At 35.3% G+C, this 18,072-nt stretch overlaps 1 protein-coding gene across 10 annotated transcripts in view; it reads right to left on the minus strand.

The window, feature by feature from the left end:
• The window catches only part of SOX5 (SRY-box transcription factor 5), a 930,253-nt gene that overhangs the window by 590,287 nt on the left and 321,894 nt on the right, over window positions 1–18,072 (minus strand). Inside the window, exon 8 of one of the 10 annotated variants that reach the window (XM_042991947.1) lies at window positions 17,520–17,590. The exons of the other annotated variants lie outside the window; for them this stretch is intronic. The gene's annotated coding sequence lies outside the window, so the exon portion shown is untranslated. The remainder of the gene's footprint in view (window positions 1–17,519; window positions 17,591–18,072) is intronic. 10 annotated transcript variants of the gene reach the window in all.

Below are 18,072 nucleotides of genomic sequence, written 5' to 3' on the forward strand. Positions count from 1 at the left end.
GAATCAAGAGAGGAGTCAGGGTGGGTTAAGGTGTGCAGCCTGGGTCCCCATGAGACCTATGAAGCCCTTAAAGGCAGAAGGGAAATCTGATGGGGAGATAATGCACTGGAGTAGTTCTGGGTTTGCATTCCAGCACATTCCACAGCAGTCCAAATTCCTATCCTGTCTCTGATCCATTTTAATCACTAGCCTGGAGAAAGTGAGCAACTGAAGAAAGTGACTATTCTCTAGTGAAATATGGGTGTAAGTATTATTTTCAGTCATTACTAGCTATGTGAACTCGGCAGTCATTTAACTTCTCTAACCCTAAACATCTTCTTCTGTGCAAAGAGGATTATAATAGTATCTGTGTAATAGAGGTAGTGAGATGATTCAGTCAGTTGGGATGTGGAATGCTTGACCAAACACTGCTAGTGTTTCAGTAGGATTCAGCCCCTGGGGTACCTGGGGTAAGGGTGGGATGGAGTGGGCAGGTTTGTGTCATCAGGGGCTCTTTCTGGCCCCCTACAAACATAATAAAAAGGGATGACTCTCCATACCTTTTTTTTAAGCCACTTCAACATCAAATTCCTATTTGGGAAAGGACCCTTGTTTCTACTTCTAAAGTTTTCTGTCTGTTTGGGGCTGTTTTTAAAATGTGGATGTTATCTCATGCATTCAATCTGGATTGAAGGCCTTTAATTTGTTGCTCTATCTCAAATAAATTAGAGTTTTTAAAAGACTACTATGCTATAAAAATGCTTTTTTTAGATCCATTCTCACTCAAAATCTTGTGCTATACTTCAAAAATACAGTCTACTCGTAAACAGGGAAAGTGCTCTTCCAGTTTCCAAAACCCAGCTTCTTTTTATGGGTTTGCAGTACACAGGAAAAAAAGTTAATTTATTAACTTTAATAACCACCAAAATAAATGCAGTCATTATTGACAATTACAGGTGGCATATGTGGTCTAATAAAGTAAAATGACATATATCTGCTAGGTACCTTCTCTACTGGGATTCTGCTGTACCTTGTGGGAAGGATGTGCAGTAAAAGTGGAGGGAGCTAGGGCTGGGGGAGTCTGATATCCATCTCCATTCACAGAGTTGTGTAACTCTGTTTTGGCGTTTCTAGCATTTGCCTTGACATCATGCACAAGTTTCCAACTTAAAAAGATTTCTTCATCTTAGGTCACAATGAGTAAGAACACATGAAAACTCACTGGAGAGAATCAGTGAAAAGAAAACAAATGTAAAATGTATAAAGTCCCAAGCCGTCTTCACCCAGGATCATAATGCTGTTGAGCCTTTTAATGAGCTACGATCAAATCCACCACCAATTACTGAGATGCAGCATGTCTTGGATTAGAGTGGCCCACGGTTGGGCAGTTTAAGATGGAAAGTAAAGAATGCGGTAGCTGATAGAAATTAAATACAACGACCCCAACTGGAAGCTTGGCTGGACTCTAGCCTTAACATGCAAAAGGCATCATACTACTTTGGAGGCCATTAGTGGATAGAACTTTGATTTTCATCTCATCCTTAAATATAAACTTTTAGCAATATCTTGCCACTTAAAACAATGTCAGAGTAAGTTTCAGTATATCAACTGAGAGAACAGAGGCATACACACTTGTTTATCCCTGTGTTCTGTAGCAGAAGTACCAAAGCAAAAAAAGGAAATGTGCTTGCTTTTGACAATTGAATTTTTCTCATGTTCATCTGCTGACACTTTCTTACATTGTAAGTTTGCATTTATTTTGCAAGGACTATATTGATCCTACACACAGAGATGACACCACTCTCCTCCAGGCTGGCCTGTCAATCAGCGTACCGTCTCTTCACATACAACATGTTCCATATTTTCTTTGCTAACATAGCCAGTGGTGTTTTGGTTTAGTTGTATGTTAAATTAATCCTACATTTTCATGAACACTTAAACATAAAATCTAAAGATTAGGAAGCAACAAGGCATTTATTACAGAAGCATCTGTGTGTGTGTGTGTGCAAGGTGGAGGTGGGGAAATGAGTTTGCAGGACAGGTCAGAAAACACACATTTTCATTTTAAACATATTTTGTCTTAAAAATACAGGTCTAAAATTCTACCCTTATCAAGTGACCTGTTCCAGGTACATGGAGGCAAAGGAGCAGATAACAATAGGTACACTTAAGAGACATGCAAATTTGTCACATCAACTTCAACTATGTGCATCTATAGCATGATACTGGAGACATTCCCCATATTTAAAAAACTGCCGTAGAAAGTTCCAGCTATTGCAACTGTGTGTGTCCCAGGCAACATAATAGATTATGCCTCGACTCCTTAAAGAGCACCCTGATAATATGCAAGGCTAAAATGTCAGAAGCTATTAGAAACTCTCAGATGCACAATATATCTCCATCCCTGAGTTTTCCCCTTACACTGCGAAACACCAGACAACAGGCATGCAAACTGCTCAGCTGCAACTGTTCCAAGTCGAATAATTACAACTTGTCAGAAAGAATTAATTTTCCCATTTCTCATAAAGATGTGTAAAAATTACCATGTTATTATACACTGACACTCTCTGGAGGCAGACACAAAATTTAATTTTGAATTCTTTCCGCATATTAAATTAAATCCATAAATAAGAGTTTAGGCATTCACTCGGAAGCATATGTTCATTGGGAGCGAAAGCCAACACGAGCCCGGCTGTAATGGCTGTTGTAATGTTTTAATAGCTCGCTTCTTCTAAGCACCAATAAATTTACATGATCATAACAGTCGTGGGCATACAAGAAGCCCATTACTGTCTGGGCACAGGCAGCAGCGTTAACAGGATGGAAAAATGGAAAAAGGAAAAAAACTCTTAAATAAAATTAGGCAACTGCACTTGTCAGCTGCTCCATGATTGAATTTTTAATATTGTGGTCAATTGGTCAAAACAAATAATGGGATAAAATATTTTAATGCATTTAGAACCTGTTTCCGTGGTTAGCCCACAGAATAGTTTTTTGTTTGTTGGTTTTTCAAAAAATGGACCATTTCAATCTTACTGTTTTGAACAATTTTTTTATTTAAAGATCCACGGTATAATTTTTAATCTCTTAGAGGACATTTGCTATTTGAAATTGGGGCACCTAAAATCCAACTCAAAGGGTGATTCTCTTTAGCCAGTAGACTCTCATCTTAGGAAAACTGGGATGCTAAAATGGGAGCCTCAAGACCAGCCTTGTAGGGCACACAAGTACATTACCTGCCTGGCCTCTGCCTGTACCAGAGAATGCTTTCCTTTGGAGACACAAATGATTAGAATCTAAACTGAAAAGAAAATACTAAAGCCTTCAGACCCTTGTTGAGGTGGTACATATTCAATTTAGTAGGGTTTCTTTTCTGAATAAATAGCTTACTTCTTAACTTCTATGAACAAATTCACCCTGGTTGTGAAAATAAAATGCATATAAACCTATACCATGTTTCACATTACTTAAGTATTTTTCAAGGATAAGTAGTCCAAAGTAAGAGACAGTCTTAGAGTATATGTCAATGCTAGCCATGCTGGCCGCTTGGCACTTCTGATCCTAATCACACAGATGCTGTCATTCATGGGAAGCCATGGGGGTGGGGGTGGGGTGGGCATGTTAGCAAAGAACCAGAGAGGAAGTCATGTTCAGAAGTAAAAGGTTTTGCAAGGAAGGATATGTGGATAGGCCAAGGCTTCTTCCATAAAGCATGATGAGTGATGCATGTCTAGAGAAGTGATAGGAATTAAGGATGTAAATGAGAAAAAAAAATAATTTTTTTGAAAAATGGCCTATGGATTTGAGCATATTCACCCTTGTAGATAAAGACTATGGTCACACACAATGCTTATCCCTATGATCTGTCCTAACTGAGAGAGTAGTGCTGCTTAAAATTATACACACACACACACACACACACACACACACACAGAAAGCACACTCAGTTTTGAATCATGAGATATTTCATACATATTCAGATTATCAAAAAAAGTCCATGGTTTCAGAGTTCTCTATATGGAACAAAATATTAAACTTAGCATCTTGCACCAAAAAGACAGTAACAAATTCTTCCCCTTAAAAATAAAAGATCTTGGAACAATGTATGTACTGGTAAATAGTCTATAATTAATTATTGTCATTTAATAGAAAGTCAGAATAACTGTTCCACTTTCCCAAAGCACGTATAGATGCAACCAAAATCTCTTATTAAGAAACTGAGGTTTGGGGTGCCTGCGTGGCTCAGTTGGTTAAACGCCCAACTTTAACTCAGGTCATGATCTCATAGTCTGTGAGTTTGAGTTCCCCATTGGGCTCTGTGCTGACATCTCAGAGCCTGGAGCCTGCTTTGGATTCTGTGTCTCCCTCTCTGTCTGCCCCTTCCCCACTGGCACTCCGTCTCTCTCTCAAATATAAAAATAAACATAAAAAAAAAGAAACTGAGGTTTCTTATGAAATGAGTTCATATTTTCAATTAAATTTGTGGAAAAATTAAACTAAATACATATCCTAATATTTTAGGTAGCACAAAACTATATTTCTATCAAGTAACACATATTAACAAATATATAGTTTTAAAAATCACCAATCCTCAAAGTTGCAGAAGAAAACAACAGAAAATATGTATTAAGTATTCTGGATCAGAGCTAGAGGAACAAATATAAAACCATTAGAACATGCTAGGGAAAAAGACACACCTTCCCAAAACTTCATAAATCACTCTGAAACCCTTCTGCAAAGCTCTCTCTTCACTGCTAAAAAAAACAAGAGATGTATGGAGTGTTTTAATCCTCTTCTTAAGTCTTTCTTCTCCTACATGATTTTATCCAGGTTGTTATTAAAATGGTTTACCAGGTGAAATATATTTATATCCAAAGTGTTGCAAAGTATTATTAAATGAAGGAAAATCTGTCATAAGTTTTAAAGAGAAAATGGTTTCAGACTGTACTAGAGTAATGGAATATAGTGGATATACTGAAAGGGAATTAGGTTTTCACAGCTAACCATGTTTATAGGCTGATAAAAATGAAAACAAGCTTGTTGATAGTATAACCTGTGATGTGGAGAAAGATTTTGACTAAGAAAAAATACTAGATTAGACTATCTTTTTTCACACAGTAGGTCTCTTGTATTGTAAATGGTTCAAATAATCCTTCAGGAGCCAAATGGCCCTTTGCCCATTTCAGAAAGGATATTCATTGTCCCAAAGGACAAGTAACTTGCTGATACTAGTTAATCTTAATACACACAAATGAAACCCATTTGAATAACAGCGTATTTCATTCTCAAATACCATAAACTGGTCTGTTTATTTATTATTTATACGACTACATCAATGTGCCATATGCCCAAAATTCTAGTAATAATGTAAACAGGTGGTAATAAAAATGTGAGTTATTAGGGTCTAAAATCTGATAAAAGGCTAGTTGGTATAGTTTTCAGGAGGCTAGGGAATGTAATTACCCAAACTGTTGAATTAATCACTGGTTGAATCATGTTTATATTTAGGTGTGGTGGACTTTGTGAATGGAAAGGAATTCTTAATTATAAAATGAGGTAAGCATTTAAAGTCTGCCAGAGGTTTCTTTATAATAAAATACCTGGGATAAAATTAACCAGTCTTTACTTCACATTCCCCCTTCATGTGCTTCCCTTTGAATCAAATTTTGAGAAATACAGAAAATTTTTCCTTGTCCTACTTTTTCCCCCTTTTGAAAAACGGAACTACTACCATCAACAGAGGCATTTTTCTTCCAAGAAAGAGAAAGACATTAAACACACTACTGGGTGCTCACTAGTAGGGTAGGGAGAGAAGAAACTGGGGGGAAGTGGACACATAGAACTGCCTCTCTTCTCTCCAACTTCTTTCTCCAGTCTCTCCTTTGAGATTGGGCATTAATTGAAGATACATGTAACACTGAGCACCCCCTACAAATGAAAGGAAGATTTAGAGTATTGGTTTTTATATGCATAAACAGAAGCATCATAACTCTAATGAGGTATAAAATCTGGATTATGGTATATCTATTTTAGACTATGTCCAAAGAATATGAATTACTAGTAACATTATTAGGGGTGTACAGAAATACCACCTTTTCTATCTTCCTTTTCCTCTCTAAAATGAGAAATTGGTGGAGTGTGTATTTGATAAGGATACCCTCTCTAATCTTTGACAAACCTATTAACTTTTGATTCTCATCAACATTTACTTTTTCTATCCACTTACGTATTTTGTTTTATCTTTAAAGCACTTACTATTGTGATAAATGGATTTGTTATCCCACCAGAAACAACAAAGTAGACAAAATTTGTGAAGCAATGCTTTTTGAAATATTGGAAATCCAGCACAAGAGGACACTGATCCCTGAGAACAAGGAAATAAATGAGACCAGCTCTATGATTGACCCAGGTTATTCTCTTGAGAGAGTTTGCAGGTGGTGGATCAGGATAAGGCAGCTCGGGTGAGGTTGACAGACTCCCTGAGTTGAGGAGACAGAGCTGAATTCAGGAAGATAAAGGCACCTAGGGTTTATAGGACCAATTAGTGGAGATGAGAGAGCTGCACAGAGAGTTCAGGAGATGTGTAGAGGATTCCTCCAAACATTTAACAGAATGCTGATCAGCTCATGTGTGAGGTAACTACCCAAGGCTAGGGAAAGAACAACCCTCAAAATTAGAGGAAAAAGTAACTAGTGTTCATATAGGCTAGGAAGAGGGCCTATACCCACCAGGCACACTAGAAAGACTCACAATTCAGAGCTACATTGAAGTACTCAAAGTACTTTAATGTACTTCAAAGTGTCTTGCCTTAATAATAGGGAAAACCTGGCTGTAGAAAACATAATGGTTTGGTCCAATCTAACAAAACATAAAAGCAAGATCCAACAGTATTGATCTATTCCTAATGTGTCCCCCCAAAAAGTTTATAGGAATACAAAAATATCCAACATCTAGTGAGGTAAACTTTACAAAATTTGGCATCTGATTAAAAAAAAAAATAACATTACCAAGCATGCAGAGAAGCAGGAAAATATGATCCAATATCAGAAGAAAAATCAATCACTCAAAACTGACCCCAAGCTGACAGAGATGTTAGAATGAAGAGAAATGTTAAATAACAATTGTAACAGCTATATAGTTGTATTCCATATATTTACAAACCTAGGCAAAGGTAGAAAACAATAAGTAAAGACATAGAAAATATATTTAAAAAAGAAAATACTCAAACCTAACTTCTGAACATGAAAACTACAATGTTTCGATGGAAGAAGAAGAAGAAAAAAAATCACAATGCTTAAAATTAAAAGTACACTGAATGGGATTAATGACAGATAAAGGACTAAATGAATTAGTAAATTCATTTAGACATTCACATGTCTTCTATGTTGAAGACATAGAAATACATGTGTCCTAAATGAAAAATTGACAAAAAGCCTCAGAAGAGGAAGAGGAAGAGGAAGAAGAAAAGAAGAACAACAACAGCAATAACAAAACCAACACAGCAACAAAAACAACAGAGAATCAGTGTGTTGTGGAACAACTCTAGGGACCACACATTCTGATATATGTGCAGATGGAGTAACAAATTGAGAAGGGAAAAACAATATTGGAAGAAATAATGGCAGAACAACTTTCAAATTTGATTAAAAGTATAAACCCACAGATAAAAAAAGAAGGAAAACAATGAACAACTTTGAATTCTATACCCAGCAAAAATATCTTTTAAAACCAAAGGGGAAATACGAAATACAAAATACAAATACAAGAAACAGAAGAATTTATCACCAGTAGATCCATCACACAGAAATTTAAAGGGAAGTTCTTCAAGCAGAAGGCAATAAATGAAACCATATGGAAATACGGATCTACAAAATGGAATTCAGAACATGGAACACGATAACTACATGGATAAATTATATTTGTTTCTAATTTATGTAAACCATTTTAAAAAATAATTGACTAAAAAATAAAAACTATCTAGTGTTCAGTTTACAACATGTAGAAACAAAGTATATGACAAAAATAGCATAAATGCCAAGAGGGAAAAAACTGGGAATACAATATTTTAAGATTCTCATACTAACAGGGAGCAGTATAACATAACTGAGTTGGACTATGACAAATTGAAAATATATTGACTACAAATCTTAAAGCAATCCTCTAAAAATAGTTGTACCTTATATGTCAAGAAGAAAATAAAAATATTAAGTTAACTACATCTCAGTTTAAAATATAAATAAGTAAAATATTAAATTTTAAGGCAAAAAACAACAAGGGGACAAAAGGCAAGTTGGACACATACAAAAGAGTAAGAAGGTGGATTTAAACCTAAATCTGTCAATAATAACATTAAGCATAAATCACCTGAATTACTGTTAAAAGAGAGATTTAGAGTGAAATAAAAAACAACAATTAGCTACATGCTGCTTACAAGAAACCCATTTTACATATAAAGACATAAAAAGGTTAAACAGAAATGGATACCAAAAGATATACCATGATAGTATTAACTGTAAAAAGCTGGAACAGTGATAGTAATATCAGATAAAGTAGATTTCAGAAAAAAAAAAAAAACATATAACCAGCAATGAAAAAGATTGTTTCATAATAATACACAGGTCAAATTATCAAAAGGACATAATGATCCTCAACATTATAGACCAGATACCAGAGGAACGAATTAAATGAAGTAAAAACTCAAAGAAGTACAAGAAAAAAAATCCCCACAGTCATAGATATCATATCCTTTTCTCAATAATTGATATACAAGTAAACAAAAAATCACTAAAGATAGATTTGAAAAATATTATCAACCAATTTGACATATTGACATTTTTAGTACACTCAACAGTAGCACAATATACATTTTTCTGAGTCTCTATGAAATATTTACAAAAAAAGAACATATTCAGTCCATAAAAGAAGTCCCAATAAATTTTAAATGATTCATATATAGCATGTCAAAATTTGTAGGATATTTCTAAAACAATATTGAGGGGAAATTTGTAGCTTTCATGTCTATATTAGAAAAAAAGGAAAAATCTCAAAGAATGGGCCTCAGTTTCCACCTTAAGAACCTAAACAAAAAATATAAACAAAGCTCATAGTAAGGAAAAGATGGGAAGCAATAGAGGTCAATGTGAAATCAATGAAACAGAAAATTTTAAAAAATCAATAGAAAAAAATCAATGAGACCAAAATCTGGTCCTTTAAGATCAATAAAACTGATAAATCTCTAGCAAAATCATCAGAAAAGGAAAAGAAACAGAGATGAGACACGAATTACACATATGAGGAATGACAGAAGTGGCATCACTAGGGATTCTTCAGATGTTAAAATGATAGTGAGATAATATTATGACCAAGTTTATGCCAAAAAATTTGACAACATTTACAAAATGGACATATTCATTGAGTGATACTACCAATGCTCACTTAGGAATAAAGAAGTGACAAAACAGTTTTCTGTCTATTTTTAAAAATGACATATAGTAAAAACAAAGAAAAAACAAAAACTTCCCACAAAGAAAACTCTAGGCCCAGATTGCTTCACTGGCAAATTCTCCATGAGTTAATCAATAATTTCTTGCAAATTCTCCCACAAAGTTGAAAAGGTAGAAAAACTTCTCAATTTCTTCTATGAGGTGAACATAATTCAGACAATGACATACAAGAAAAACTACAGACCAATATCAGTCATGAACATAGACACAGATATTCTTAACAAATGTTAACCAATTGAATCCAAGCAGAATTTATTACCTGGAATGAAAAGTTGTTTTAAAATTTCAAAATAGGCCAATGTAATTTATAAAACTATCAAACTAAAAAGAAAGGTTATCATATCATTGATCATATCATGATCATATCATTGATCATATCATTGATCATATCAATACATGTACAAAAAGGATTTATTCTATCATAAAAATTCTCTGTGTGCTAAAAGTAGGAGGGAATCTTCCAAACATGATAAAGATCATCTATCAAAAGAAACTTACAGGGAGCATCATACTTAAATATGAAAGAATGAATGGTACCTCCTAAGATCAGGAATAAGACAAGATGCCTACTATAATAATTTTTATTCAACTTCTTAAAAAAAATGTTTATTTATTTATTTTGAGAGAGAGAAGGAGAGCATGTGCCTGCATGTGAGCAGGGGAGGGGAGGGGAGAGAAAGAAAAAATACCAAGCAGGCTCTGCATTTAGTGCGAAGCCCGACATGGGGCTCAATCTCACAAACCATGAGATCATGACCTGAGCCAAAATTAAGAGTCAGACACTCAACTGAGTGAGTGTCACCTCTACTGAGGGGATTGACTGACTGAGGTGTCCCTCTATTCAACTTTTATTGGAGATTGTATCAGAGTGCAATAAGGTAAGAAAAAGCAATAAAAGGCAGCTAGATATGAAAGCAATAAGTAAAACTGTATTTGTGGACAACGTAATTGTCTATATAGAAAATCAGATTGAATTTATAATAAAGATAATTAAAGCTAATGAGTTAGGAGGGTTGTAAAATTTAAAGGCAATACAGAAAAATCCAATTGCATTCTACATACCAAAAAGGGAAATTCAGAAATTGAAGTTTAAAATAAAATTATCATCTATAATAGCATCAAAATTATGAAGTAGGGATAAACCTGAAAAGAATGTGCAAGATGTATATACTGAATATTATAAATCAATGCTGAGATAAATTAAAGAAGACCTACATCAATGGAGAGACAGATAATACTTTGTTCATTAGTCACAAGACTCAATAATGTTAAAATGTCAATTTTCAAATTATTCTATAGATTACAAACAACAAATCCAACATAATCCCAATCAAAAATCCCAGAAGTCTTTAAAAAAATTTTTTTTGGAGAAATGGACAAATTCATTGTAAAATTCACATGAAATGCAAAGGCCCCAGAATAGCTGTGACACCTTGAGGAAAAAATATAAAACTTGTGTAATAACCAGAAATTTTATGTCTTATTATGAAGCTACAGCAATGTGGTATTATCATAAAGAAGGACAAATAGATCAATGGAACATCAGAGAGAGTTTAGAAATTGACATACAGATATATAGAAAACTGACTTTTGACAGAGGTACAAAATGGAAATTTAGCAGAGAAAGGATAGTCTTTTCAAAAATTGGTGCTGGAACAACTGGACATCCATATAGAAAAATAAAAATGTCAATCCACACCTTGCACCATACACTAATAATATTAACTCAAAATGGGGCACAGATCTAAAAATAAATCCTAAATTTATAAAATTTCTAGAAGAACACATAGAAAAAAATCTTTGTGACTTTGGGTCAGGCAAATATTTCTTAGATACAACACCAAAAGCATAATCCCTTAGAAAAAAAAAATAAGTTGACCTCATCAAAAATAAAAAAAAAATCTATTCCTCAAGGACACTTTTTGAAAAATGAACAGTGAAGTCACTGGCCACAGGAAAATACTTCCAAATCATGTATTGATAAAGGACTGGTATCCAGAATATATCTAAAAAGTCAATAAGAAAACAAATATCCCAATTAAAATATGGGCAAGAGATATGCACAAATACTTCAACAAGAAGGTATGCAGAGAGCAACTAAGCACATGAAAATATTCTCAACATCATTAGTCATTAGGTAATTGTAAATTAAAACCAGTGTGGGATATAAAAAATGTTTTTAAATTTATTTTATTTTATTTTTTTTAACGTTTATTTATTTGTGAGACAGAGAGAGACAGAGCATGAACGGGGGAGGGTCAGAGAGAGGGAGACACAGAATCTGAAACAGGCTCCAGGCTCTGAGCTGTCAGCACAGAGCCCGACGCAGGGCTTGAACTCACGGACCGCGAGATCATGACCTGAGCCGAAGTCGGCGGCTTAACCGACTGAGCCACCCAGGTGCCCCTTAAATTTATTTTTGAGAGAGAGACAGAAAGAGCGAACGAGCATGAGTGGGGAAGGGGTAGAGAGAGGGAGGGAGACACAGAATCTGAAGCAGGCTCCAGGCTCTGAGCTGTCAGCAGAGAGCCCAATGTGGGGTTCCAACTTGTGAACCAAGAGATCATGACCTGAGCCAAAGTCAGACGCTTAACTGACTGAGCCACACAGGTGCCCCTCAAATTACTAAAATTTAAAAGACCTACCACACCAATTGGTGGTAAGGATGTGGAAGAACTGGGAAACAGTGGCAGTTCCTTAAAACTTAAGCATACGTCTACCCTATGATCCAGTCATTCCATTTCCAGGTATTTACTCCAGAGATATTAAAAAACATAGCCATAAAAAAGTGTACATGAATGCTAACAGGGGCTTTTTTGCCAATAGGATAAATTAAAATGACCAAAATACCTTTCAAAAGATGAACAAATTGTTTACATATATACAATAGAATACTACTCAGAAATAAGTAATAAATTGTTAATACAACATGGATAAATCTAAACAATTATGGTGAGTGAAAGAAATCAGACCAAGGGGGAAAAAAATGTACCTAATGTATGACCTCATTTGTCTAAAATTCTAGAAAATGCAAAGTAATCTATTGTGACAGAAAGAAGTAGGGACATGACTGAATATGTTCACTATTTTTTTTTACATTTTAAAATATTTATTTGTTTTAAGAGAGAGGTGGGGGAGAGAGAGAGACTCCCAAGCAGACCCTGTGATGTCAGTGCTGAGCCAGATGTGGGGCTCAGTCTCCTGAACCGTGAGATCATGACCTGAGCCAAAATCAAGAGTTGGATGCTTAACCGACTGAGCTACCTAGGTACCCCTAACATGTTCACTATCTTGATGGTGGTGACTGTTTTGTGGGTCCATACATATTTCAGTACTTAACAACTGTGCACTTCAAATATGTGCAGTTTATTACATATCAATTTTATCTCAATAAAATTAGGAACTATTATTATACTATACACATATTATTCGTTTTTATTCTTCTGCTGGAATGTTGAATTTATGCAAGCAAGGATTTTTTTTTCTATTTACCCCACTGCTATACCCCCAATGTTTGATTGTCAGTAGAAGGTGCTAAACAAAGACTTTTGTGATGAGCAATATAGGAAGATTCTCAGGCTCTAGGTCATCCAAGTGCAGAAACAGTGAGTTCACACACAAAGATGTAGATTATAGAAGTCAAGAAAAGATTTGTGTTGGAGTAGGGAATATAATATCAATTAGGAAATGTGAAATTAAGATGTCTGGAGCACTAGATGCTTAGTAAGCAGTTATAATAAACAAGGTAAAATGCTAAAGGTATAAATTTACCACTAGCATCCAGGTGGTAATCAAAGCTATTGATTTCACTGAAACTACTGAATGAAAATTGACAAAGTAAGAGGGAAAAGGTCAAACAGAACCTAGAACAAAATTATCATTTAAGAGATGAGAAGGGGAAGGAGATGCTATAAAAAGGATTAAGAGGGGCGCCTGGGTGGCTCAGTCGGTTAAGCGGCCGACTTCGGCTCAGGTCATGATCTCACAGTCCGTGGGTTTGAGCCCCGCATCAGGCTCTGTGCTGAAAGCTCAGAGCCTGGAGCCTGTTTCAGATTCTGTGTCTCCCTCTCTCTGACCCTCCCCCATTCATGCTCTGTCTCTCTCTGTCTCAAAAATAAATAAATGTTAAAAAAAAAAATTAAAAAAAAAAATAAAATAAAAATAAAAAGGATTAAGATATGGCAGCTAAAAAGATGGAGAAAAAGCTGACTTACCAATGTCTCAAAAGTCAATAGATAACAAAAACTCTAAAAAGGAAGAACAGTGAACAACTCACACAAAGCACAGACCCTAAATAAAATAAGGGCTGAATCCTAGCTCCTGGGCATGGTAATGGAGAATATCTTCGGTTCAGTCTAGAACAGAAGTGTGACAAGATTGGTGAAGGTAATACCTCAGTGGTGAGGAAGAAAGTTTTCAAACACAGTCAACGAGGCAAAGACCTTGTTTTAGGTAGGTATGACGGTAATTGCATGGGAGATGAATTTAAAGAGAATCAGGAAGTCCATTTGTAAAGCACTGTACTGGAGTGAGGTGAAGAGGGTCTATATAAAAATGGTGTAGGGGCAACTACGTGACTCAGTTGGTTGAGGTTCTGACTCTTGAGTTTGGCTCAGGTCATGATCTCACGGTCTATGAGATCTAGCCCCATGTTGGGCTCTGCGCTGACAGTGTGGAGCTGCTTGGGATTCTCTCTCCCTCTCTCCCCCCACCCCCCACTGCTTTCAAAATAAATAAATAAACAAAAAATGATGTTAGTCAATTGCATGGAAAACTACTGCACAACATCACAGACAAAAAAATCATATGACTTACTACTGTACTAAATGTAAATATCAAAAGAGATTGAGAACTAAAAGAAGATCCCATGTTTAAAGTCATGGCAGATTGGAAAATAGGAATGAGATCCATCTGGAGAAGATGAGAGGAACATTTTTATTTACTAAGTAATTTTATCTTTCTCTAGTTTCCTATTCCAAGTTTTAGAGATATTTGCAAAGGTGTAAATAATAAATCTATAATTCATGAAAAAGAAATCCTACACAGTCACTGGAATTTTTATAAAACTAAGATATGCCAACTTAATGAGACAGTGTATCATCTCTGATTTATTTGAGTGTTATTGGTAAAATCATAGCCATAATTTCACCTGAATAATTATAATTGAGGAAAAATTCTCTCTGCTATACTTGTTAAAACTTTAGCTAGTTGTTGTTGGTGATGGTGGTGATGGTGGTGATGATGATGACGATGATGTGTGTGTGTGTGTGTGTGTGTGTGTGTGTGTGTGTGTGTGTTAAAGAAACTTTGAGGTGACAACAATGTCTTCAGGGCATCATAGTAGTTGCTTGGTGTTTGAAAGGCAACTCCTTCTTGAGCTACTCAAACAGCAAAATGAACACAATATACTCTCCAGCTGCTGCCAAGCCCTCAGCTTGGGTCAGAAGTAGAAAGAAAAATTTCTTGCTGACTTTTTTTTAAATTAGGGCTACAGAGAACTGACTTCTCTCTTTCTTATAAAAGTATGATTTCATAGAATTTGAGGAAAGAGTTAAGTAAGCTTAATATTTCTCTAAGACCACAAAAACGAAAATATTTTCATTCTATCATAATTCCATTTCATACATATTCCCCTATACTTTATTCTTAATCATAAATAGCTTTGAAGAAGCTAGGAAAATGCCTCATCTCATTGAATTCATTAAGAAATATTCAAACATTTAAAACCCTCTATTTCCCTCAATCACTGAAAGGCTTTCAACTGATTTGTTTTCCAACATAGAGGCATTTTCTATTCTGTTGAAATCTTATCTTGAATCTTTGTGAATTTCTTTAGACTTTCATTAATATACTATGTACATAAATAAAAATGTAAGTTTTCCTACGACTTTAGTAAAACTAGGTTTTTTTTGAGAGTTCAAAGTTTTTTTTTAGTCTTTAATTAGTTAAAAGTATATTACAGTATTTCATATGTCATTGATTAAAGAAGTCTTTTATCTATTTGTTAGCAATCCAGCATGACTTTCATGCACATTTTGTGAGTTTTTATCTGGTGGATTTTAACTACCTTGAGCAAAAGTACTTGGATAGCACTTGTAGAGGGTTGATGCCCTCAGAAAGCAAGCTCTGAGTTGTTCTTAACCAGCTCTGCTTTGCTCCAGACCTGTGTATCCCATTTGTGCCTTGGATTCATCACCTGTGAAATGGGGATATGTTTTGCTTGGAGCAGCTTGATGGGTTTGAAATAAAATATAACAGAGTATCACCTTTAAAGAATCTCAAAAAAAGGCCACAGTTGGATATAAATTAATATAAATATGCTATTCTCCACCCCCCCAATACAATTTATCCTTGTTATACTCTCGTTGTTTGTTTAAATCACCTTAAATTTGACAAAGGCTTTTGAACTTATCAATCTACTGAAATGAATATCATAAGATGGGACAGAGATGGGACAGCACGCATTATTTGGTGACTTGGTTACAAAATTGAGTAAAGAAAGCAAAATGAAGGTGCTTAGTGCAGCTCAGCCCAACACAGAGGGGGAAAAAAACTGTAATCATACCTAATTAGGGTTAAAATAATGTTTCCCTTTGAAATGTTTGATTAAATTAGTTCTGTTTTACTACACAAACATTCTTGATGTGGAGCACACTGTAGAACTCAAAGACTCTGATGAGTTAAAATGGTGCAAAGTGTTCTTGCGCCCTGTGTGGGGCAGAGCCTGACAAGGAGTGGCTGTTGTTAGCAGATGTCTGGACCATCGGTGGAGCCAGGATGCTTGCTCCAAACAGCAGGCCATCATTTCAACCTTTGTTGCTTCTCCCAAACCTCCCATTGTGCTTTCAATTTAACAGGATCGCAAGCAGACAAAGACATTTCTTACAATTTGCCCTTCAGTTCAGAGATGAATTCTATTTAAACTTGTCTAACCTCTCATAACATATTAGTTATTGTTGCCAGCCTGTGTGTGTCCCCTGGCAATGAGCTACTCGTTCTGGGAGAAGGAGGGGGTGCCCTTCAGTTTGATAAAGCAAGACCAGATTTACTGGCACACTTACAGGATGCTTGTCTCAAGATCGCAGCAAATTTAATTAACCTTATTACAAATATGGTTTTCTTGATGATTACATCACAATTTGGTCTTACTTTGCCTACTGCTGTTTCAAAGCAATATATGCTTTCTAAAGTAGTTTTCTAGAAAAGCTCAGACTATTGGAATAAGTACACTTATCTTGGCCATGACCTCTCCTATGTATGCTCCTGTATATATATATATATACGTATGTGTATATATATATATATATATATATATATATATACACATACGTATATATATATATATATATATATGTATGTATATATACACATATATATGTGTATATATATACACACACACACACACATATATATACACATATATATACATATACACACACACATATATATGTGGATATACATATACATATATGTATGTGTGTGTGTGTGTGTGTGTGTGTGTATGTCAACATCTTCTTACCCGGATCCTTATGACATTACCTACATTACCTTTATTTCAGTGAGGTATGCAGGAACAATGTTAAGAAGCAACTTTACAATAAAATTAAAGTGATTCTAAGACTTTAAACATACGTAAAAGTTCTGGTGTGGAAATCAATGCAAGATTCAATTGCCATCTGAAATTCTTATCAAAGAGACTATCCTGGTCTATGAAAAGTACAAGGGATTTTATGACATTCAAACCACTAATCAGGCCCTTAACAAATAAAATGTTATTATGTAAACACACACACCCCTAAATGTGTGTTTATCTCCAAAGTACTTCTGTCTCCCTTGTCCATGAGACCCCCAGTCGCTAGAAGTAATTTAGGAGACTGGAAATGAACATTGAACCTACCAGACTAACCCTCAGCACATGCCCAGAACTCCCACCTCCAATTTAACAAGCTTTCCTTTATCCAAGCAGCTCACAAGAGCCCTCTTCCTCTCAGAAATTTCCCCCGGGATACTAGGAGAATGGGAGTAATTCACACCTACCCGAGAGTAACTCTCCTTTCCATTTGATCTCAAAATATACAGGTGTCCTTTTGCTTCTAAATGGTATGGGCCTGTGGAAACATGTGTAAAATGTAAGGCTTTAGAGCTACTAAGATCTAGGCTGCCCGACTTTAGATGATAGTCAGCAGCACCAGGCCTAATCAGCCCTGTTTGGGTCTATTACTGAGATATAAATTTTTTATCTCAAATAGGTGGCTTTAGTTGGCTAAAAGAGGAGGACATATGAGAGACCAAGAGGCTTACTGAACAACAAAGGACTTGAAAGTGTTAATGCCCCTTCTGCACAGCTGTATGGAAAGGTCTGATCACTAACAGGCTGGCTGATACTCTTGGTAAGGACAAAAGAGAAAAAGCCATAAACAAGTTAGGTGCACAACAATCAGAAAACTGTTAGCCTAAAAACCCATTCAGTGGGATGCTTGGGAGACATTAAAGAAGATTTATGAAGAGTTTATAACAACAGAAAAATGCTTATGCTTTAACGTTAAAGTGAAAAACAGAACACAAAAATGTTTGTAGAAAGAATAAAATA

This window comes from Panthera tigris, chromosome B4 (genome assembly GCF_018350195.1).
Source record: "Panthera tigris isolate Pti1 chromosome B4, P.tigris_Pti1_mat1.1, whole genome shotgun sequence".
Taxonomy (NCBI): Eukaryota; Metazoa; Chordata; class Mammalia; order Carnivora; family Felidae; genus Panthera; species Panthera tigris.